This window comes from Colossoma macropomum, unplaced genomic scaffold, assembly GCF_904425465.1.
Source record: "Colossoma macropomum unplaced genomic scaffold, Colossoma_macropomum, whole genome shotgun sequence".
In the NCBI taxonomy this organism is placed as follows: Eukaryota; Metazoa; Chordata; class Actinopteri; order Characiformes; family Serrasalmidae; genus Colossoma; species Colossoma macropomum.
This window is the reverse complement of record NW_023495861.1, coordinates 17,623-38,968: the sequence shown is the minus strand read 5'-3', so window position 1 is coordinate 38,968 and position 21,346 is coordinate 17,623. Positions and strand designations below refer to the sequence as shown.

Genomic DNA, 21,346 nt, shown 5'->3' with positions numbered 1-21,346 from the left:
GACAGAGGAAGAATGAGAGAAGGTCCGAAAGTGGAGTCCACTCCTCCACAGACAGAGAGGAAGCGGAGAGAGAGACGTGGAGGAGAACGGAGAGCAAGAAAGACCCCAGTGGTGGCACATGGCAATCGATATAGAACCTGAGAGAGACAGAGAGAACGGAGAGAGACAGAGAACCTGAGAGAGAGACACACAAAAAACCATGAGAGAGGTGACAGCAGAGGAACAAATGCAGAGACACCAAACAGTCGAAGAAGAAATCGGTGGGTGGCCGTTCACACCGAAATACCACTGATATATTTGCACTCACACACCACTGAAACACTCGCACACACCACTGAAACACTCACACACACTGCCGAAACACTCGCGCCACACCCTGAAACACGCGTAGCGCGCCGTGGCGAAACCCACTCGCACGGCGCGAACACTCGCTCACGCGCCAGGAACACCGCATGCGCCGCGGAAACAACTCGCACGCGCCGCGGAAACACTCGGCACGCGCCGCGGCACAAACTCGCTCACTCGCCGCTGACGCACTGTGTGCGCGCCCGGAAACACTCTTACGCGCCACTGAACAACCACTCACACAAGCATGAAAACACTCGCACACACCACCGAACACTCGCACACAACCACCGAAAAACACTCGCACACACCACCAAAACACTCGCCACACACCACTGAAGCACTCGCGCATGCCACTGAAACACTCACACACACCACTGAAGAAAAAAGTTGAAGTGAAGGAAAAAAGAATTGACACTATATTTCTAAAAGTATTTACTCATCTGCCTTCACACGCATATGAGCTGGGAAGGCTTTCCACAAGGCTTAGGAGTGTGTTTATGGGAATTTTCGACCATTCTCAAGAAGCGCATTTGTTGAGGTCAGACACTGATGTTGGACGAGAAGGCCTGGCTCGCAGTCTCCGCTCTAATTCACTCCAAAAATGTCTGTCAGGTTGAGGTTAGGTGCAGCCCAGTCAAGTTCTTCCACACCAAACTCGCTCATCCATGTCTTTATGGACCTTGCTTTGTGCACTGGTGCGCAATCATGTTGGAACAGGAAGGAGCCATCCCCAAACTGTTCCCACAATGCTGGGAGCATGAAATTGTCCAAAATCTCTTGGTCTGCTGAAGCAGTAAGAGTTCCTTTCACGGGCTCCCAGGTGGCGCAACCGTCTAAGCGTTGGCCCTATCATCAGGAGATCACGAGTTTGATCCCTGGTGATGCTACAGCCATCTGTAGCCGGGAGTCCAAGAGAGCACAATTGGCCTCGCTCTCTCTGGGCGGGTAGGATGGCCCCTCCCTGTCCCCCCATCACCTAACGCGATTCTAGTCAGAGCAGGCGTCTGTTAGCTGACATAACAGAACTGGCGGTTGGCGCTTTCCTCCGAGCGCGTTCAACTGTCCAATGACATTGCGTCAGCAGCAGTTCGAATAGATGCGGAGGCTGGCTTCACAGGTCTCGGAGGAAGCCTGTGTTAGCCTTCACCCTCCTAGCATTGATGGTATTGTGTGATTGGGGGAGTCCTAACTAGCGGGTGGAATTGGAGACGACTAAATTTGGGGAGAAAATTAGGTAGCGAGCCCAACTCCTGAAAAACAACCCCCACACCATAATCTCACCTCCACTAAACTTTACACTTGGCACAATTCAGTCGGACAAGTACCATTCTCCTGGTAACCACCAAACCAAGAGACATCCATCGGATTGCCAGGTGGAGAAGCAGGATTCGTCACTCCAGAGAACACATCTTCACTGCTCCAGTAGCGCCATTTTACACCACTGCATTTGATGCTTTGCATTGCGCTTGGTGATGTAAGGCTTGGATGCAGCTGCTCGGCCATGGAAACCCATTCCATGAAGCTCTCTACGCACTATTCTTGAGCTAATCTGAAGAACGCATGAAGTTTTGAGGTCTGTAGCGATTGACTCTGCAGAAAGTTGCCGACTTCTGCGCACTCCGCTGACCCCGCTCTGTCATTTTACGTGGCCTACCACTTCGTTGCTGAGTTTCTGTCATTCCCAATTGCTTCTACTTTGTTATAATACCACCGACAGTTGACTGTGGAATATTTAGTAGTGAGGAAATTTCACGACTGGACTTGTTGCACAGGTGGCATCCTATCACAGCACCACGCTGGAATTCACTGAGCTCCTGAGAGCGACCCATTCTTTCACAAATGTTTGAAGAAGCAGTCTGCATGTCTAGGTGTTTTGTTTTATACATCTGTGGCCATGGAAGTTATTGGAACACCTGAATTCAATGATTTGGATGGGTGACTGAATACTTTTGGAAATATAGTGTACATACCCAAAATGACATACACAAACACACACAGAACAAAAAACAACATACATGCACACACCCACACACATACACAAACAAAATCACACACAAAAAACACATTGAAAAGAAAAAGTAAAAAAAAAGTAGCAATAAAAATTAAAACACATTTAAAAGATGAAATCACACATACTCAAAATGACACAGACACAAACATAGAACAAAGAAATGACACACATACACATAAACTGACACGCAAACAAATGTAACAGAAGAAATTTGAGTGTTTCAGTGGTGTGTGTGAGTGTTTCGGTGGTGTGTGTGAGTGATTTGGTGGTGTGCTTGAGTGTTTCGGTAGTGTGCTTGAGTGTTTCAGTGGTGTGTGCAAGTGTTTCGGTGGTGTGTGTCAGTGATTCAGTGGTGTGTTTGAATGTTTCAGTGGCGTGTGTGAGTGTTTGGTGGTGTGTGCGAGTGTTTCAGTGGTGTGCGTGAGTGTTTCATTGGTGAGTATGAGTGTTTCGGTGGTGTGTGTCAGTGATTCAGTGGTGTGTTTGAGTGTTTCAGTGGTGTGCATGAGTGTTTCATTGGTGAGTATGAGTGTTTGAGTGGCGTGCATGAGTGTTTCAGTGGTGTGTTTGTGAGTGTTCAGTGGTGTATGTGTGAGTGTTCCGGCGGTGTGTGTGAGTGTTTCAGTGGCTGTGTGAGTGTTTCATTAGCGTGTATGTGTGTTTCAGTAGCATATGTGAGTCTTTCAGTGGCGTGTGTGAGTGTTTCGGCAGTGTGTGTGAGTGTTTCGTGGTGTGTGTGAGTGTTTCAGTAGCGTGCGTGAGTGTTTCAGTGGCGTGTGTGAGTGTTTCATTAGCATGTGTGTGTGTTTCAGTAGCATATGTGTGTGTTTCAGTAGCGTGTGTGTATGTTTCAGTAGCATATGTGAGTCTTTCAGTGGCGTGTGTGAGTGTTTTGGCAGCGTGTGTGTATGTGAGTGTCTCAGTGGTGTTTGTGAATTTTTCGGTGGTGTGTGTGTGTTTTGGTGGCGTGTGTGAGTGTTTTGGCAGTGTGTGTGTATGTGAGTGTCTCAGTGGTGTTCGTGAATTTTTCGGTGGCGTGTGTGAGTGTTTTGGTGGCATTTGTGAGTGTTTCGGTGGTGTGAGTGTTTTTGTGTCGTGTGGGAGTAATTTGGCCGTGTGTGTGAATTTTCGGCAGTGTGTGTGTTTCAGTGGCGTGTGTGTGTGTTTCAGTTGTGTGTGTGATTGTTTCAGTAGTGTGTGTGAGTGTGCTTTAGTGGCGTGTGTGTGAGTGTTTCGGCGGTGTGTGCGAGTGTTTCGGCGGTGTGTGCGAGTGTTTCGGCGTGTGTGCGAATGTTTCGTGGTGTGTGCGAGTGTTTCGGCGGTGTGTGCGAGTGTTTCGCCGGTGTGTGTGGGTGTTTCGTGGTGTGTGCGAGTGTTTCGTGGTGTGTGCGAGTGTTTCGCCGGTGTGTGCGAGTGTTTCGGTGGTGTGTGTGAGTGTTTCGGCAGTGTGTGCGAGTGCTTTGGTGACGTGTGCGAGTGTTTCAGTGTTGTGTGAATGCTTCAGTGTATTTCTCCCTAAACGGCCACTCATAGACATCACACACACACACACACACACACACGCACACACACGCACACACACACACACACAACATGACACACACACAGAAGAAAGAACTGACCCTCTTATACACAAAACACACATTTAAAAAGAAAAATAATACACAGAAAACAGGACACACACACACACATTGAAAAAAATCTGTCTCTCACACACACAGACACACCCACCCACACACACAAACACACATACACACAAAATCAGACAAACACACATTGCAAAAAAAACCCTCTCTCTCTCTCTCTCTCACACACACACACACACACACACACAAAATCACACACACTCACACACACAGAGACACAAAATCACATACTCAAAAACACACACACACACAGAAAATAAAAAAAAAATCACACACAGAACAAAGAAATGATACACAAAAACTGACACACTAAAGTTTTTGAAAAAAATGCAACATATACATACACACACAAACACACACTCACACATATACACACGCAAACACGCACACACATATTGAAAAGCAGAAATCACACACAGAACAAAGAAATGACACACATACACAAAAACTGACACACGTATTGAAAAAAATGGAACACATACATACACACACAAACACACAAACACACACACACACACACACACACACACACACACACACACACAAAAGCATTATCAAAAACAAAAAAATAAAATATTAAAAATATCTTTTAGCCTCTTTATTCTTCATTGTTACTGTGATCCATTTTCAGATATTTTATTGAATAACCTGCTGAGAGAATTCAGGGTTTATTAGAGCTGTCATTTATTTAAAGGCTTCATATCATAGAAAAGGTTTTTCCTCACTTTTGAAAAATAAATCAGTTTAATGTCGTATATAAACATCACTGCAGTTTCAAAACTCCAGCAGTCCAAACAGTCCAAATATGGAAAATAAGCTGCAATCTATTCATGTATGTATCCACCTATTCAGTCTACAGCAGTTTAGCCCTGCCCATTCAAAACTGAATTAAACTGGTTTTTGAACAATGCACAATACAGGACAGCCAATCACAACAGAGCTTATTTACATATATATATCAGTATTAAAGGCACTGTAACAAAAACAAATAAAGAGAATAAAGAGAGGCTGGAAAACGGTCATGAAGAAATGAATTATGTAATTAATATTTAACAACAAAAACTTCAGATTGTTCATCAGGAACAACGTTGACCGATCACATGATCAGAGGTGTGAAGTAACTAGTTACCTTTTAAGTCCATGTACTTCAGTAAAATACTGTGGCGGCTGTTTTTAGGAACAAACTGAAAGTAAAGCTTCTAAAGGAAATGGTTCTATTTAGAACCATGAATTTGATATTAAACCGTTTGCCTGATTAAATGGTTCTTTGGATGGTGAAAAATGGTTCTTCAGATTGATGGAGAATGTGTTGTATATGGTTCTATACAGCACCAAAAAGCATTCTGCTACTGTTACGATGTCAAACTTGTATACAATAGCAGAACCCTTTTTGGTGCTACATAGAACCACTTAAAAAAAGGTTCTTACACATGTTCTCCATTAATCTGAAGAATGATTTCATCCATAATTTGTTCATTGCATGGTGAAATTGTTCTGCAGATTAACAGAGAACGTGTTGTTCTCCATTACATGGTTCTGTGTAGCACCAAAAAGGGTTCTGCTATTGTATACAAGCTTGACATCATAACAGTAACAGAATACTTTTTTGTGCTATATAGAACCATATACAACACATTCTCTGTCAATCTGAAGAAACATTTCACCATCCTAAGAGCCATTTAAAATGGTTTACATGGTTCTATATAGCATCAAAAAGGGTTCTGCTATTGTGTAGAAGCTTGACAAGATTGTAGCAGAACAGTTTTGGTGCTACATAGAACTATTTCTTTACCATTTCTTTAACCAGTTCTTTAGATTTAGGAGTGATAAGTATGTTCCATAATCACTTTGGCAGCTCCTCAGGGTATGGCCAATTGCACAGTCAGGTAAAGACGGACTGTGCGTACATGGTTCCGGCATTCTAGCATCAACTCTTGAAGAACAGGCATTTGCAGAGGTCTACTGATGGTCTCAAATGCAAGCAAGCTCGTTTGAAAACCTTGTGGATCATATTGGCATCTAGTTGTTGGGCTTCAAAGAATGCTGGAGTAACAAGTTTGTTGCCACAAGGCCTGAGCATTTCAATACTAAAAAAAGAAAAACCATAAGACACAGGCTTAAGAAAATGAGTTATTAGTACAACGATATCTGAACCTTTCACAATTTACTTTTACCATGACAAGAAATATGGTACCTTACCTTACACCACAGGGAACTTTCCTTCTAAATGCTTCTCGGAGTTTGTTGATGACTGTTCTGCAGTCCCGAGTCTTGTCAAACTTGAATGCATTCAAAATATTTCCATTTTCATACAAGGGTCTTTTATTGGTCTGGTTTACAATTGAATTTTCACAGGGGCTTGACAGCAGTATTACATCCTTGTGGAAGGTCCGGTGAAAAGGTGTTCGTGATCTGAAATTGAAATAAGGACCTTGTTAATTTGCAATGGAGTTAATTAATACAGAGGAACCAAGTAAATTACGCAGCAGTGCAGCAGCCTCTGCTGTGGCCTGGTTGTTGCCCCCCATCATGGTGTTTAGACACGAAACAAATGGCGAAGTGTATACACGTCATCAGTGTGCCTTACTGTTACGATGAAATGATTTCAGGGCGCATTGGTTCTAAATAGACCCATGAACACTCAAAGAGCCCTTCGCATGATTAAAGGGTTCTTTGCATCATGAGAGGGTTTTAGACTGATAGAGAATGTGTGGGTGGTTCTATATAGTACAGTATCCAAAAGGGTTCTTCTAATGTTACAATGTCAAGCTTTTTATTTAATTATTTAGCCTTTACTTTAACCAGACAAGCCATTAAGAACATATTCTTATTTACAATGGCTGCCTGGCAAGTGCTGCAAGACTTATAACAGAAACAATAGAACAATAGAAGAACCCTTTTAGGTGCTATATAGAACCCTTGGAATTGGAACCCTTATAGCACATCTGAAGAATCCTTTCATGATGCAGAGAACACTTTAATCATCCAAAGGGTTCTTTGAGTGTTAATGGTTCTATATAAATCCCTTTAGGATAGGGTTCTATATAGCACCAAAAAAGTTCTTTATGCACATTGAAGAATGCTTTCATGATGCAAAGAACACTTTAATCATCCAAAGGGTTCTTTGAGTGTTCATGTGTCTATTTACAACCTATTAGTCTATTTAGTACATAGTTCCATATAGAATCATATTAACCTCACTACTCATTACTTTACTTCTGTGTTACTCTCTAAAACTGCACCTGCTGTAAAACCCAACAGTCCATTCAGCTCTTCAGTTGCAAACAAACAGCCAATCACAGTGAACATCATTTAAATCTGTCAGCAGGGGCGGAGCTTACACTTTCAAGTTAAAGAAAATGGAATGGACACGTCCCAAACTGCCCTCCTGTACGCATAATTTACACAAAGCACACCCTATTGATGTTTCACCAGCAAGCAAAAAACAAAAACCAAAAACATTCAGCAGCTCATGAGCCAATAGCTGTCCTCATAGGTGGAGTTTGGGGTCAGGCAGAAGTAGGTTGTACGTCAATCTGGTCAAATCTGTACTCCTTTCTATGCAACTTTGGTCCTGCGGAAGGTTCACTTGATTTTTCCCTAGATTAATAGCCAACGCAGGTGTCGGCAACCCAAAAGTTAAGAAGAGCTATTTTGTACTTTCAAAAAAAGAAAAAAAAAATCAAACCACCTCGGGCCACAACATTTTATGTCCATTTTACCATCCTGGCTGTAAATATGTCTCAGTATGAGCTGATGTACTGATATAAGGTAAAAATAAACAAAAACACAGACTTACTTTGCTCTGCTTTAAGCTTTAGCTCAGCTATAGCTGCTTTCTTCACATCTCCGGCAGGAAATTTTTCCACAAAAGTAGAATAATTTCTTGTAAAATGTCCATGTTTGACTTTTTACGAGGCTGAAGTCGCTTCTCATTCGTCAGCTTCTTGTTCAGATTTTCCCGTTCCACCTTAAATGGTGCCTGAGGCGCCAGAATGTAACTGCGGCATCATTTAAGGTGGAATGGGAAAATTCAAGCAGGCAAAACAAGGAAACCCCCCTCCACATTTTTTCATATCTTCTATCATTCTATCACATTAATTAACTGATACACATACATACAGTACTAATATAGCACCTTGGCTTTAACCTCTTATTCTCCAGGGTATATTTTGGTTTGTTCATCTGAATTTATGTGACCAAATCGTAAGGCAAATTATTCAGTAATTGCATGAAATAAAAGTACATTTTATATATATATTTTTTTTGTAAAAGCTCCTCTCTAATGAACAGAAAATGTGTTTTTATGATCATACACATATTGCTATATGCTTACAGTTTACTGCTGAAAGCCAAAAATCTTAGACGCTCTTTGTATTATTTTATAAAAATAATTTTTACAGAGCAGATCACTGAAGAGACGCCATCTGTTTATAGTTTATAGCCCAGATTTGTGGAAAAATGGGTCGACTTTCAATAGAAAAAAAATTGTGAGTTCAGCCTTTTTTTTATTGTAAGGGTTTAAAATTACATCACCCATCTATTTGACTGGAGACAGTTACAGCTCTCATGACACCCACCTTTTGAATGTAGCTTATGAAATATGAAAGTTAGGAAGAATATGACGAAGTGCGTTTTGGAACCACCGGTGGTCTCAAGGAGTTGAACAGGTTAATATCAACACAAAGGCCTTCCAATGGCACAACAGCTCGCTTCTCTCACTCCAATTCAAACAGTGGACAGTGGTTGATTGACCACCTGCCACATTAGCTTGCTAGATTAAAAAACATCAGTTAGCTAACTCCTATCTTCTCTCCACATCTCTATAGTTTTCCAATAGCATTAAACAAACAGAGAGAGACTTAAACCGTTTTCTCCTGTTTCTGAAATTCGGCTCCTGAGAAATAAAACTCAGATTTTCTTTGATCAAAAAACTGTTACATATATGGATGAACTCCTCTGTGTCTGACTCATCTCACCTCAGTCTCAGCGGGATAATATTTCCATAAGAAAAGTCTAAGAGCTCATTGTTTTCTTATATAGCTCAGTTCTCAGTCCTAACTCGTCATGTTTTGAAGTTTGGTCAGAAGCCCTTGGGGTCAGTATGTGCCCGCTGAAGGCGCCCTTTCGCGTCAGGTATTTGAGGTGCGGATTCTTTATGTTGCTAGTATATTGTGTATTTTTGTCTGTGAATAATATGTACATATGTGCATGTAACTGTCCTAATATTGTCTGTATACTGTGAATATTGTATATTGTGGATTGTCTGCAACGTATATGTACATTGTCTGTATATTGCATATAGTACAGAGAGACACCAACGGCTGGAACACACCTTGTGTGTATCAACATACTTGGCCAATACATTTGATTCTAATTCTGATTTTGATAATGTTAAGATCATCTTAACACCTTAAAAATCCAGGCTTATTACACACTAAGCTTATTATTCAGAAACTACAAACTGGCTGAGCTATATAAGGGGTGAACTGGAAGAGAGAGAGTTCAGTGTGATGCTCGCTCTACTATTTAAGAATCAATTCCATGCTTTTGGGAAACCCAGCCCTGATTGTTACCAACCCCTTACTGAGCTGAAGTGGGAGAATTAAAGCAAGGAAAGTGTGCAGGAAACCCTTCTCATTCTAACTCGTCATGTTTTGAAGTTTGGTCAGAACCCCTTGGGGTCAGTATCTGCACGCTGAAGGCGCCCTTTCGCGTCAGGTATTTGAGGTGCACGGATTCCCACAGACATCAAGCTAAACTCTCCTGCGTCTAAACTCGACGGTGAACTACAGAAAACATCGACCCGTATTTAGGGGCCTCCATTTCATCTGGTATTTGTTGAATATTGTGTGTCTACAAGTCACTTTTGTCATTTTTCTTCATTCCTCGTCTTAAATAACGGCCATACAACAGTTTATTTCCCTCAAGTTCATTCGAGATGTAATGAAGTTTAGGCTCTGTCAGTGAATCGGAATTCCTCAGCCTATAGTCAGTAGACTTTTACCCCTGTTTCATGCTTAATTTATGAATGTTTTATAACTGTTTAATATGTTTAGAGATGTGTTTTTCCACGGTTTAGTTGAAATCTCCGTTACGTTAATCGCCCCTCTGCGTCGCTGCTCTGACGCGCTCGGCGCTCCTTTCACTGCATGAAGGCGCTTCTGCTGATCGGTTCGTCGGAAAGAGATCAACACAGGTCTGATAATAACTTTCATCACAATCAGCTTTACTATATATATATATATATGTACACGGGACTGTTGGTCGGGAGACACTTGTCTGTTTTAATCCTGGTATATTTTGGTGTTTTTTTTTCGGTCACCATGTTGGACAACCAGAACATCCGGGTGTTGAATCTACAGAAATGAATCTATAGATATTTAGTTCAGGGTACTTTAGGTTTTGAAGCGTGGTTGCTGTTGTATTGTTGAACAAAGCGCTGGGACTGTCCTCAGATTATTCTTATTAAAAACAGCATTTCTAATGCTTTTCCATCTCGTGCCGTAAATCCAGGCGATGTTCTCAGTGTCCTCGTTTCAGCGCTGTGAGTGAGCGAGCATAACGCAGACACAGCAATGAGCTTTTTACAGGTGACTCGGCCTTCATGAGTAAAGGGTCCGTTTCAGTAGTTGTTACTGTCATACCTTGTAAATTATAACTACATAACCAGCTGATTTTGGTCAGCTAAACAGTCGACCTCAGGTCAGTCTCATAGACCTCATGGCAACGTTAGCTAGCTAGTTAGCTGGCTTAGCCTTTGCTAAGTCCTTTAGCCAACGTCCGTTACGTAGCTAACTAGCTCCTCGCGCCGTCACAGCCGGGTCACTCTAAATTAGTCACTGTACAATTAGCTTATTTTACTAATTTAGCTGGAGTTTCTAATTGTATTATTATTGATGAATTAATATTCAGGATTGAGTCTCTGTGGTCCCCCGGCTTCTAATCATGTGTTTTGGTGTCATTAATGTTACTGTGTAGACTGTGTAGCTTAGCTATGTAGATCGGGCTCTGTGGGATTGTGTGTGTGTATTGGTTCATTTTGCTGTGGTTGTTGCAGTGTCTGTTCACTGTAAATACACATTGCATACTATCAAAACAAGCAACACTTTCATACATTTATTAAGTGATAAAGGATTACTTTACTGAACATTAATTGATATTATGTGTTTCCCCCTTTTTTACATTTAATGGAGTGTGATTTTTAAATGGGCTTCACTGTCAGGTTTGCTCTGCACAGGACTGGTGTGACTGCAGAGCTGCATTCCAAACAAGCACGAGCTCGCCTGCTTCCAGCTGTTAAATCTGTTGATCTCAGTATTCAACTGTTGATCTTTACCTTCTTTGCTGGAATGAGAAGCTGTAGTCACACCGGCCCTTTGCGGATAGATAGGGATGTCCTATGGTATCTGATTGTACAGCACAAGGTATAACAACAGAATAACTGTTTCTGATATGGTGGCCAGGGAACATAGGCTGTAAGTATTGAACATTGAGAGCTTGTGTAAAATCATGACTGTCCACAAATTGTTTGCTTTTTTCCAGGAATAATGACAAAGCCAAAGCTGTGGCCCTGTCCTCACTGCCAGAAGCTAAATTCTGCCAATTCCAAAAGTTGCAGATACTGTTTTGCAAACTTAAGTTTAAGGCAGAGATGCAAAGAGAGGGAAGTCCAACTTCTGGCTGGACAGTAGGGAGAGACCAACCTGAAGCACAGAAACGCCAGCCGGGTGATAGACTCTGCTCGTATTACAGTAAGTATAAATATACTTATATAGTAAGTAGGGCTGGGCGTTCTTCACAACGACAGCGCAGTTACAGCGCTCAGTCATATTTTAGTATTTGTTTATTCACAAGCAACGAAAGTGAAAGATGATGGGGATACTGTGTGGCATTGGAGACCAGGAGAGCGCTATCTTTCCAGGCTAGGTTAGCTGTTTTTAGCAGCTGGCTAATTTGAAGCAGCTCTCTGTCACTCGCACAACATGGAGAACTGATGATACTGTAGATCAAAAAAGACCAAAAAAAGCAATGTTTTCAGTTTAAATATACCCAAAAGGAGGACTCCGTTTGTCTGGTGTGAGATTCACGCTGCAGTTAATGCTTTTACACAGCGAGCGTTCACCGGTCGTCTGCTAGCTGGTGTTTGAATACTGTGATATGTTCTGACATGGATGCAGTAGGAGTGATGGCAGTAAGGCGGTGTGATCCATCACTGACGTACTGAGCCAGCTAATGTTTGCTGTTTGTACTAAGTTGACATTGTTAAGAAACTAAACAGTTTAGCACTTGTAACCAGGTAGCCTAGCACTCGTCACCAGACAGCTAAAATAATCTGTTTTCTTTCTTAAATTATGACTATTACAAAAACTGCGGCCGTGCTTTTCCAGTTGGTAAAAACAGCTCACCAGAAACTTTCTCCCACTCTCCCATGACAGATTTGTTGTGTTCTTCTGTTTGGCAAGTGTTTTGTCATGTTCTGACCATAAATAATGGTTTAAAACAGCAACTGACCACCCAGGAGCAAAAATCAGCCTTCAAACTCGCAAGAAATAATAATTTGACATTTATTGTGATAAGTATCAATATCGAACGATATGAATTTTTTTTTGGATAAGATTTTTGTCCATGTCGCCCAGCTCTAATAGTAAGTATATACAAGTCAAAGGGCATTTTAGAAATGTTTACCAAGTGGTTTTCCACATACTGATAATTTACAATTGGGTTGATTACACCTTTAGAATCAAAATCAGGCTTTATTGCCCAAGTATATTTGAACAAGGAATTATTTTTGTTTTAACAGTACCTCCCGGTTACACATTAAAGGACAATAGAAGTTTCACACTTGTCTCCCAGTTTTAAGTTTCACAGTAATATGGACATCTACCACGCATGCACACTGTAAAACAGGCATGCAAACATCCACACCTGTAGACATTCACCCAAATATACGTAAGTATAAAGAATAAAAATACTCTCAAAAATATTTCTAGAATAAAAAGTGGCTAAAATACAGAGTAAAACAGTTTAGACTAATAATATTTATTAGACTCCAGAAAGCTAATCACTTAGCTTTGAAGAAACCTTGGGGGGATCCAGACTCACACAGGGGGACCCATCCTCTTGTGGTCAAACTACATATATGTTATACACGGTAACACCATATGAGTCTCTAATTATGCTGATCTAATCATAGTGGTGACAGTGAAATTAATGAGAGAAATAATGATGGTTAATAGTAGTAGTAATAACAATAATTATAATAGCAGCAATTAGAAGGTTAATAGTTAGAGTCTATATAAACATCAGTGTAGTTGGTAATTGAGGGTCGGCAACTAGTCTGATGCAGGTAGCAGTAGCGAGGGCAGTTTGCAACGGGTCTCTACTGCACTGTGTATTATAGCTGGAAGAATACCCAGATTTAGACCACAACAAGCAAAATGATATAGAATGCAGGATCATCAAAGTTTAAAAACATAAAAACACACTTACTGCTGAGGTTTCAGATGTGTATATACCCAGATCAATCACTTCATAAGTCCACATCTTTGTACATCAGCTCCATGTACCATATAGGTGCACTTTGTAGTTCTACTGAGCATACCTTGTTAGCCCGTCTTTAGCACTGCAGTGATGCTGACATGTTAGTGGTGTATTAGTATGTGTTGTGCTGGTACAAGTGTATGAGACACAGTAGTACTGCTGGAGCGTCCACTCATTGTCCACTCTAGTAGACACTTTATTAGACACTGTCCACTCTATTAGACTACCTAGTTGGTCCAGCTTGTAGATGTAAAGTCAGTGACAGTAGCACATTGTGTTGCTGCACAGTTTGTGTTGGTCATCCACTAGTCCTTCATCAGTGGTTACAGGACGCTGCCCACAGGACGCTGTTGGCTGGATGTTTCTGGTTGGTGGGCTATTCCCAGTCCAGCAGTGACGCTAAGGTGTTTAAAAACTCCAGCAGCACCACTGTGTCTGATCCACTCTTTCCAGTGCAGCACACACTAACACACCGCCACCATGTCAGTGTCACTGCAGTGATGAGAGTGACCCATCATCCAAATAATACCTGCTCTGTGGTGGTCCCGTGTGGTCCTGACGCCCAAAGAACAGTGTGAAAGGGGGTTAACAAAGTATGCAGAGAAACAGATGGACTGCAGTCTGTGATTGTAGAGCTACAGAGTGCTCCTGTATGGTGAGTGGAGCTGATGAAATGGAGAACGAATGTAGAAACAGGGAGGTGTACTTATTGAAGTGGTTGATCAGTGCATTTCTCTTCTCTGCACATTTTCCAGCGTAGTCCTGCATGTTATGGTTGGGTTATAGTGTTGGACACTGGGTGTGGCTGAGTCATTCCCCAAACCTGCTTTCAATGAATTTCAGTCATTTTCAATAAAAAGTAGGTTCCATATGCCAACACATCAAAATCAGTTGCTAAACATCAGTGTATGACAGGGCTACACAATATATCATCCATTAATCATTATCATGGTATGTACTGCTGCAAAACTGATATCACAGAAGGTATAGTGTGTAAATGAGCCAATCATATGTTTATAAAACTGTATGCAGTGAGCAATCAGAATGAATGAATGTGTATTCAGGTTTCAGTATTTGTGTAGTCTAACAAAAGTAAATGATTTTGGTGAAAATAGTGCAAACTTATCATTAGCCATATCATGCCATGAGATGGCCAGTGTGTTGTAATGTATTGTAAAGCACAAAACAATAACAGTGCCTAACCATATGATTACAATGTGAAATTTTGTCCATATCGTTCAGGAAAAAGTACTGTGCACTTTGAAGCAAGTTGATGTGTTCATGTGAGCTGTATAGTAGTATATCTACTCCTTATTTACCATTTTCTATTGCCCAATCAATGTGACGTGCTCATTGGTATAAACAAATGCTGCAACTATAAAGACATATTACATTATTCTTTTGTTTTATACTACAGACTCCACCCAAAAAATAAATAATACAAAGCACAGATAGCACAGTGTTTAAATGTTATTTTAGGAAAATAATCACACTACACATTCACATCATTGTACAGTCTCCAAAAAATGAAGATTGTTTGTTTATTTCACATTTGTTTTTTCCAGTTGTTGTAATTTTAACACTACAAAATCTGGTCAGTAGGGGGAGCAGTGCACTACCTGCTCAACCTCAAACTCTGACTACGAGCACAACCCATTGGCTCATCAGCTGCTGAATGCTGTTGTATTATCAGCTCTGCTGAAACGTCTGCATTAATTAGGGTCCTCAATGTGATGATGTGTAAATAAGGTGCTGGTTAATTACCTGCGCTGGTTTTCTTGTTGTATGAACATTTCATAAATCATATACTGAGTAGTTTGTACGGTCAAATCTGTGCTCTTTTTTTACACACATTTGATGAAAAAAGACCACTTGCTTTGTGTGACAAGTACATAAATATTTAGATCGGAAGATATTTTTTCACTTTTGTTAACAAATACATTACATTTGAGTTAGTCAGTCAATACTGTCGCTGTGTAACTTGTGTGTTTTTGTATTTCAGGTTAGAAAACTGGAAGCACTAGGCTTGAAGCCCTTTCTTTTCATTGGAAAGAAAGGCAAGAAAGGGAATGTCACAGCGGATGTTATCACCTCTGTGGGTCCTGTTTTGGATGGGCCACTTAAAGACATTTTTAGTAAAATGACCAGCTTGTATGAATACTTTTTGAAAAGTAAGTCATACTCTTTTGTCAGATACTTGTTAAAAACCTTCATAAGTAATTTAGTCATTACTTTAGTTCATAGGGCTGTTCAGAAATTCGTTCAATGATGGAGTCTGTTCTAAGAGTTGATGCCACACATTAAGTTTATTGATTCTCGATTCCAAAATCTTGACGACAACAGAATTTCTAACACTCCTTGTGCATGCAATGTGGAAACACATCACTATGAGGAGTCAACTCAAAAGCTTTGGAGTTGGCTCTTGATCCTTAAATGCATCGTTTCAGATAATTAAATCTTTTTATGATTGACGTCCAGCTCTGTCAGAACTTTTTTTCTCATTCCACTTGCAGATTCCAAGAGATTATATTAGTGAGGTTTCTAGTGGAACTTAATTAATTGGGAAGACACATAGCAAAACGAGTTGAGAATATTACACCCATGTAGAATATTTTCCCACATTTATACTTTTGTACTGTTCTGTTAAACAGACTTTACATGTTTTTCACTAGTCTTTAAGTTAGTGTTTGATATTTTAAAAGGTTGATTATGTGGCAAATAAGATTATGTTTCAGTAATAACAGCAAATACATGTCTTTCAGATCGCTTGTATGGATCTGGATTTTCTAATAAATATTAATTCTTTGTTATTGAACTTCTAAATAGATGCTTTGCCTTTTTGAATATTAAAGCTAAGTAATTTATCACTTGAAAATATATACATGGTCATTGTTTTGTAATCTTCAATACATTTTTTGACTTTCATCATGTTAGCAAACACCAAAGTGTTTGGTATATGTGTCACCTCAGATTATTATCAGGATGGATGACGTTTAAGAGTTCTACATGCTCAGATAAAATTAATGTGAAGATAATTGAGTGTTTGTTTATTAGAGTTCATGTGCTTCTTTTTCCATGTAATTTTTACATGTTTCAGGTCATGCAACGCTTCTGGCAGCCACCACAACAGCAGACTCTGGGAATTCTCCACAAACACTTCCTGAAGATTCTGCTCCTGATACCGATACACCCCATGAAGAGACATACTCTTCAACTACTGATGCACCCAGTGATACAGAGCACTATGTGCTTAATCTAATCCCCATCCCACCCTTTCAAACACCCTCTCTCCTCACAGAGCCTGCATCTGTTACCTCTCTCCTCACTCCACCCATTTCTGCTACCTCTCTTCTCACCCCACCTACATTAGCTACCTCTCCTCTCGCCCCGCCTACATCAGCTACCTCTCTTCTCACCCTACCTACATCAGCTACCTCTCCTCTCGCCCCACCTACATCAGCTACCTCTCCTCTCACCCCACCTACATCAGCTACCTCTCCTCTCACCACACCTACATCAGCTACCTCTCCTCTCGCCTCGCCTAAATCAGCTACCTCTCCTCTCGCCCACCTACATCAGCTACCTCTCCTCTCGCCTCGCCTAAATCAGCTACCTCTCCTCTCGCCCCGCCTAAATCAGCTACCTCTCCTCTCGCCCCACCTACATCAGCTACCTCTCCTCTCGCCCCGCCTACACCAGCTACCTCTCCTCTCACCCCACCTACATCAGCTACCTCTCCTCTCACCCCACCTACATCAACTACCTCTCCTCTCGCCCCGCCTAAATCAGCTACCTCTCCTCTCGCCCCACCTACATCAGCTACCTCTCCTCACGCCCCGCCTACACCAGCTACCTCTCCTCTCACCCCACCTACATCAGCTACCACTGGCTAAGTGTCCGGATTTAACAGGACACAGCTAAAGAGTCACCCCAGAGCCACCAAATTGGGCTCATTTGAAAACGGCAGTAGCGGCCAAAACGACTGACTACAGACAGGAGAAAATTAACGGCCTTATGAGCGGATAAACGAACCGCCGTAGGAGTGTTTGAATGGCTGTAAACCCGGACAGAGAGCGCAGACAGAGAGGAGTTTGCGGGTTTCAGGCCAAATTTGGATTTTGTTTTGGGCTCCTTTCAGAATGAACCGCGGCCGAGGAATCGCCGTATGAGTGTATGAACAGCCGTAAATTTGAGTACACACAGGCAGGTACAGTAGAGTACAGCTGAGAGACACAGAGAGAGAGAGATGCAGTAAAGATTAGCTATAAAAAATAAATTCAAACAAACAAAGAAGAAAGCTAAAAGTTTACTGACGTCTATCAGGAGTATTTGGACAAGTTATAATATTCAGTGTTTAGTTTAATAAAGTACTGTGTAAAAATCACAGCCTAGAAAATAGTTTAAAACAATTCATCTTGGCAATAAAAGTGTTTTTGCTGGTTATTAATATGCTGGTTAGAAGAAAACAGTTAGAGGAACACAGTTCTGAATCCTGATTTCTCACTGCAATGCAGATTTGTTAAATTCCAGCACTGCTGATTTAATTTAATGAAGGATTGATCAGATAAGCTAGTGCTGAATCTCTGATACCTGCCTCCTGTCTGTATAGTGCACTATGTGAATTATGGAGTTTTGATGTCCTGTAGTGAATGTCCTGTAGTGAATTCTGTGCAGGTGGTTGAATCACCAGTATCTCTCTGTTAGACAGTGTATGCAGTATTTGAGTGCAGGAGCTATAGGTTAAGGCCTATGTTGTGCATTGTGTAGGGAGTAGGGTACCATGTGAGATTCAGCCTATCCACTGGATGGTATTAAATGGTTAAAAATAATGTATTCTTTATTTGTGTGTTTGTATTTATTGTTTACATTAGTTTTAGAAATGTAATGTGATGGTGCGTCTATTAAGTTAAGTTTAGGCAAACAATATCAAATGGCAGTAACCATAAAGGCTGTTAGCTCTTGACAGAAGTACAAAGAGCTGCATGTGATTATTGTTATCAGCCTGACTAGGGTAGTAATGAAAACCCAGGGAAATGTTTGGGAACTACTTAAACAGTAATTACAGTTTTAACTCTTGTTTTGTTTCTTGTGCTTTTTTCAGTGGTCACTTCTGCCCCTGTCAGAAAACCTCTGTTCAGTGCTTCATCAGGGACACATTATTCTGTGTTCCCGCGTGTCTTTAGAGGATTCCAACAAGCAAAGGGACGCGATCAAGGTATGTTTTTTTTGGTTATGTTCACATAACATTAGAAAATGAGAAAATGATGCTTTCTGTGCTACAGCTTGGCCTGGCAGATTAATCACTCTTATATTTAAATCACAAGAGCTGGAGTATTTATTATAGAAAATATATATTAACAAGGTTTAAATGAGGAAATTTCAACAAATCATAGAGCTTGTGAACTGCCTGTAGATGAGTTTGACCAATGCATGTGCTGTATATGTGATAACCACGAAATAGTAGTCTTGCTCACTCAGTTTTCAAGCGCCTCAAGCTTGAATTAGTGGATATTCTGTTAGATATTTTCCCCAAATCATTCAGCCCTCGCTACAGCTTGCACATACTATGATTCAAGGTTATTTTTTATATTTAGAAATTTGTCATAAAGACTATATCATCAAACTGCTGCTCATTATGCCTGACTATCAGACAACAAAGTCTGAAAGGTTAGAGTTACAATGAGCAGAGAAAAGTGGCAAATCAGTCATCAAAAGTCAGTAACTTACAGTTGATCAGCTAATTCAGATAGTTAATTATGATACAGTTACAGATGATAACAGTAACAAAAACAGTTACCATGATTTCCAATTTTTTGCATTTTACATTACAGTGGTATGGATGCTAAATTGATTTAAAAGTGCACAGGACGCGTCAGGTTACAGGCTAAAACAGATAAATGTTTGATTTTCTTTTTCACAGATGAGGCAGTGGCCACTGCTTTAATGGTAGCTAACAAGATCATTAAGAGGTCCCACAGTGTCCAAAGCCTGGAGTTATGGAATTGTCTTCCTTATGGATGCCTCCTAAGATGACTGTCATCTTTCTCAGAGTGGATGTTAAAACTGTTATGTAGTGATGGTTAAGGGTGAGTGGACTGAGACTGAAGGAAACAAAAGTGCACAGTAATAATGAACAGTGACGTGTCATTCTGTGAGATATTTGATGTGAGCATTGCACATAATTAAAGTCCTAATCCTTAAAATACAAACCCCATTTCTAGAAAAGTTGGAACATTTCCAAATTTTTCACTGACCAACTTATTTAAAGTAAATTTAGAATTTGATGCCTGCAATACACTCAGAGGCATGTTTACCTCTCTGTTACATCATCTTCCCTTTGAAGAACACTTTTTAATTGTTTGGGACATGAAGATACTAATTGTTACAGTTTTGTAAGTGGAATTTTTGCCCATTTATGCTTAGAACTCATTGAGTTCTGGCTCAACAGTTTTTGGTTGTTATCGTCTGACTCTGCTCTTCATGATGTACCATACATGTTCAGTAGGAGACCGATCTGGAATGCAGGCAGGCCTGTAAGGCACACACACTCTCTGTCTATAAAGCCATGCTGTTGGAGCACATGCTGAATGAGGCCTGGCATTGTCTTGGTGAAAGAACCATGGACTTCCAGGGAATAGACGTTGTCTTGATGCTTATGTCTCTTTCAAATCCCAATAAATGCTTCAGTGGTACCTTTCACACATATGCAGGTCATCCATGCCATGGGCACTGACGACCTTTACCATGACAGATGTTGCCGTTTGCACCTTTCACTGACAAAAGTCTGGATGTTCCCTCTCATCTTTGGAATGGAGAATTCAACATCCATTTGTTCCCAAAACAAGCTGAAACGTGCACTCATGTGACCACAGCACACATTTCCACTGTCTTTCAGACCGTCTGAGATGAGCTCGGGCCCAGAGAACTCACCAATGTTTCTGGATAGAATTGATGTACAGCTTTCTCCTTCACAATAGAGTTTTAAAGTTGCATTTCTTGATGTAGCGACTGATAACTCACAACGGTTAACTCACACTCCTGACGTACTCCCTCCCTTCTCGTGCAGTGCCGTCTGAGGGCTTGAAGATCACATACATTCAGCAGTGGTTTCCAGCCTTGCCCTACATGGACAGAGATTTCTCAGAGATGTCTTGTGGTTAGCGGTGTTCTTTTTGAACTGTTTGACAGTTCTCTCACAAAAATCTTCTCTTTGCTTGATGAGACTGAGCCTTTGGTGGACGCTCGTTTTATATCCAATCATGATACCCTGACCTGTTACCAGTTCACCAGCTTATTGTGGAATGTTTCAAAATGGAGTAACTTGAATATTCTAGAAACTTTTCACTCGTTTTGCCCGTCTCAGCTTTTTTTGAGTGTGTTTTAGGCATCAAATTCAAAATTAAGTTGGTCAGGCAAAACATTAAAAATAATTTCTTTGTACTTTTGTCAGTTAAATAAAAGTTAAAAAATTGAACAATCACAGATTCTTATTTGCATAGCGTTTTACAAAATGTCCCAATTTTTTCGTGGGTTTGTATTGTCAGCACACTTTCCATCTTACTGTCAGTGTTAAAAATGCCCTTAACAACTGTGTGGGGGCCCCTTTTAAGGACTGTAATAACTGTTACACTACTAGGATCTGTTATGTTGACCCTTGTGCTTTTTATTAGCCAATTAAAAGTCCTCAGAGGCATATTATGTGTAGCTAAGTCCTGAGTGTGGTGTGGTTGCTTAGTCCTTCAAGTTGCTGGTTTTGTTCCGAGTATGTATAAATGAAATCAATATTTTTTTCTCATGC

The 21,346-nt window shown here is 40.8% G+C and overlaps 1 long non-coding RNA gene across 1 annotated transcript; it reads left to right on the top strand.

Moving 5' to 3' along the window:
* Positions 1-11,069: 11,069 nt before the first annotated feature.
* Positions 11,070-16,947, top strand: LOC118803154. The gene is made up of 4 exons (XR_005006830.1): positions 11,070-11,432; positions 11,551-11,759; positions 15,551-15,719; positions 16,646-16,947. It is a non-coding gene; the product is annotated as an uncharacterized LOC118803154 (long non-coding RNA).
* The last annotated feature ends 4,399 nt before the right edge of the window (positions 16,948-21,346 follow it).